The following is a 4,374-nucleotide window of genomic DNA, read 5'->3' as shown; positions in this document are numbered from 1 at the left end:
TACAAAGTCAGATATCACTTGAAGTAAAACAATGGACAAAATTTGTTGTCAGTCATAAAATTTGAGCCTTCAATATGAAAATTAGAATTTAAGAAAACTGGTTATCTGCCAGCTTACCAGAACGTAATGATGTTCTGATGAAATTAGTGATATCAACAGATGCAATTGTTTTATATTGTGTCATGAAATACATCAGCATTTGAAAGATCTGCACAACAATTTAGTCAACTAATATTTTGATATGACCAGTGCATGGTGAAACAAAATCATGTATGGTAAGAGATCCACTCAAAGTGCAAGAAAGAACAGTAGATTTTAATGTAACAATGTATAAAAACTTCATCCATATAATTTCAAATTCCACATTGCAACTAACACTTAAGAAACTACTGTTTATCAAATTTCTGTGTAGTATCAAAGAAGAATAGCCACAAAGATCTGAAAAGGCTATTAAAATATGTTTCATTTTCCAGCTACATATCTACGTGAGGCCAGGTTTCTTTCGTGTATTTCAGTCATGCAACAAGTTGTAAGTGCCTGAATGCTGAAGCAGACACAGGAATCCAGCCATCTTCTGCTGGGAATCAGTTGTCTTCCACTAAACCAGATATTGAAGAGATTTGTAAAAAATGTAAAACAATGCCACTCTTCTCCCTAGTTACTGTTTGTTTTGTAAGATATAGTTATTTTTCATTAAAAAGATGTCATTTATATTAAAATGCAATGGGTGTGTTATTGTTATTGTTAGATGAATTAATAAGTGACTATTTGAAAGTTTTTGTTTTAATATCTAATAAGATAAATATCAAAAATTTAACTTACATAAACAAAAGCTCTTTGGGGTCCTCAATATTTTTTAAAAGTGTAAAGGAGTCCTGAGACCAAAAAACTTAAGAAGTGCTACTTTAAAATAATCTAGAAATAAAGTGAAAAAGAACAAACCAAAAACATGGTGAGGGAGAAGAAGACAGATATGACCAGACTGAGTTGAAGTTGGCTGATAAATGGCTATGTGGGGATTCATTGTACTATTCTCTCTCTTTTCAGTACGTTTTGAAGTCTCTATAGTAAACGATTTTTTAAAAAGAGAGCATTTCCTTCACTAGGATGTTGATAACCGCATCAGCACGTGCCTTCCTGTGACTTCAGGGCCTTGAGCCTAGGCAGAGTTAAGAAAATCCTCTGCAAGTAATATGGAGCTCCCTCTCTTTCCTAAGGTGTCTAAGGAGGGGGACATAGAGGGTCACAGGACAGCAACGTCAGGTCAAAAGCCCTTACCTGGGCCCAAGACTCTCAGACAATGTCAAAGGGGTCTCTGTTGGCCCTGCCTAGTGGCCCCAGGAGACATGACACTGATCGGGAAGTACGGGGGTCTGAGGTCTCTTCTCTGCACCACGATATGTGCTGAAGGCCACAGAACCTTCTCTGGGCCACACTTGGACCAGAAGATCTTTGAGAGCCCTTCCAGCTAGAGCAGTTGTGAAAAGCAATTACTATTAGTCTCATGAGCTTACATTCATTTAGTAATTACAAGCGTTCGCTGTCTGCCAAGCATCAGGGTCAGCCTCATGCAGGAGAAGTCTATAAAGCAGAGCTGTGCCTGTGATTTTAGCCACATCAGGAAGGCCCAGCTGGCCCTGCACACCACCCACCCACCCCCCATCTTATCACTCCAAAAATCCAACTGTTAATGTAACTACTGCTTTGATTTCTTTTGAAATGCGTCGGTGACACTTTAATAGAGATGTGATTCTGACCCTTTCCAAAGATAAAACCATAGGAGAAGGATGGGCCTGTGTGAAAGGCACTTAATTCAGTTTGAGACACATCGATTTGATGGCTCTGTGGGATGTCTTAATGGAATGTCCTGTTGCATATATGGGTCTGGAGCTTAGCAGAATGGTTCAAATTAGAGGCAGAGATTTGGGAACAGTTCACACTGACAAAGCAATGAAGATAAGGATGTGGATGAGTTCAGCCAGGGTCTTAGAGAACAGAAGAAATTAGGAGAGAAGACTGAGAAAAAGCACATGCAAGGAGAGACACTTGTGAGGGAGACCAGCAAGAAATGGGCAGAGAATAGGGATGAGGAGACCAGGAAGCAGGAGTGAGTGCTCAGGGAAGACAAGGAAAAGAGGAAGCAAGTGCTAGTGCCAAATGCAAGAGGTCAGGGGAGAATAAAGACTCAAAGCGCCTGGGGGACTTGGAGCAAGGATGCCATTGGTAACCTTGTTCCAGGCAGTGCTGGTGGGGCAGCAGCCAGAAAGAGGCTGAGAGAGGGAAACGAGAAAGTGCATGTGCTTGATGTAGACACTCTTGGGAAGTTTGGCTGGTCATGGTGTTCAGCAAGATGTTTTGCTTATGTGTTTAAAGTGGAAAAGATGTGAGCTTGTTTAAAATCAACATTTTAATTGATTTGATTGGTGGAAAGACATAGAAGTTGAAGAGACAACAAAGATGGTGGATTAGCAAAGGATGGAGAGGTCGAGAAAGCAGATTCTGAGAAACGCAAGTGACCAACAAAGAACTGCAAATTCACTCTACAATGAGATACTATTTTTCACCAGCGAATTTGTCTTTTTACAGATAAGGAAACTGAGGCACCAAGAAGTTAAGATTAAGACCACACAGGCAGCAAATAATAGAGCCAGGATTAGAACCCAGGCAGTCTGGCCCCAGAATCTAAGCTTTCAACCACAATATGATGCCTTGTCTCCTAAAAATAAATACTCATTGCATAAATATGTGTTTCTATAAGTAAATACATATAAATAAATGCATACACACATATATGTGCATGTGCAATACATATTAATGTTCATGGAGAGGAGACTGTATACCAACAAGAAGAAGAGTAGTTTCCTTTGGATAATTAGATTATAGCTGGTTTTCATTTTCTCTGTGCTTTTCTATATTTCTAAATTTCCTCCAAAGGATAAATGACTGTGTTAGAAAAAAAAAACAGAAGTTATTTTTAAAAATAGTCCTGGGGAAGAGACTGGGATGACGGCATGAATCAGACCCCTGTTGTTCAAGTCCTGCCTTTTGTGAAAGGTTGGGGGGAGGGAGGACGAGGCATGAATGGATGAGTCAGTGTCTTTCAGCAGCCTCTCCAGTTAGAATGGTCCCCATGGCCTCCCCGAGGAGAAATCACTAAGCTGCTTCCCTCTGGACATGCTCCGGCACTCGGCTGAAGGTGTGCGCTTCCCTGGCTCTTTTTTGCAGAAGCAAGAGCAGATCAAAGGCCGCCCTGTGGCCCTCTGCAGGGCTCAGGCCCCTGTGGTCAGGCTTCCAGGTGAGCTGGTTCTCCATGACACCCACAGGCAGAGGCTCGTGCTCCTGGGAACCATTCCCTTCCCTGGTGGCAGCTTTCCCTTCGGAAGACATTGCTACTTCCCAGGGCAGGTGCGACTTCTCCCTGGTGGCAGGCGCCCCAGCTGCACTGCCTCCTCTGTCTGCTGCAGTCCTATCTGTAACAACGTGGGGGTGAGGCTTGCACTCGGATGTCTTCCAACTCTCATCTATCTCCTCAATGGCCATTTTTTGTTTTTGTTTTTGTTTTTTTTAGCTGTAAAGTTTGGCCTGAGCTGCTTAGTTACTGGATTCTGTAAGCTGCTTCTGCTGCTCAAATATTATTTTTTAATAAAGCATCTTAGAGGATAACTCCACAGGCAAAAAAAAAAAGAAAACAAGGAATTTCTGGTTGTCCTCTGAGAGCAGAACTAGACAATCAATGCAGACACATGCACCACACGATGTGGACAGCAACCCAAAGGAGAAGGCCATGTCTCAAAGAAAGGACATTCGCTGTGAAGGGAGGTGGGGGGAGACTAGCAAAAACTAACCATCCAGGAAAAGGCATCCAGGACATGGGGTGGGCTGTGGGATGAACACATTTACATGGCTCCTCTGCACCTCTTTTTGTGATCTGGCCTCTTTGTGGCTCCCCATGAGGCTCTGCAGACAGACTGGAGATGCTTCTCCTGGCTCCAGGACTCTAGAGAATCTGGTAAAGGTTGTGCCTCTCTTCCCCTGGAAAGATTCACGTCCCTACTCCTGAGACATGTGCCCAATGCCAGGGTTCCCAGGCCTGGGGTGATGCTTGGCAGGGATGGCTCCTGCCCATAAAGCCACAATCGCTCTCTCCAATGCTTGACTTGAGTTACTCCTTCTGGAAATGCTCCCCCTACCCCCACCCCACTCCAGACGTCGTTCATCCCCCCAGAGGGCCAAGCAGAGAGGAAAGAACCAGAGCTTCGAAGCCAAACCTTGCAGAGTGAGCATCTCACCTCAGCAACTCACGACTCGGTGGTCTCGGCCCCCTCACTCACCCCCTCTGTGCCTCACATGCTCTTCCATGAAGTGGGGATGACG

Source organism: Galeopterus variegatus, unplaced genomic scaffold, assembly GCF_000696425.1.
Source record: "Galeopterus variegatus unplaced genomic scaffold, G_variegatus-3.0.2 Scaffold934, whole genome shotgun sequence".
In the NCBI taxonomy this organism is placed as follows: domain Eukaryota; kingdom Metazoa; phylum Chordata; class Mammalia; order Dermoptera; family Cynocephalidae; genus Galeopterus; species Galeopterus variegatus.
Note: the sequence above shows the minus strand (reverse complement) of the source record.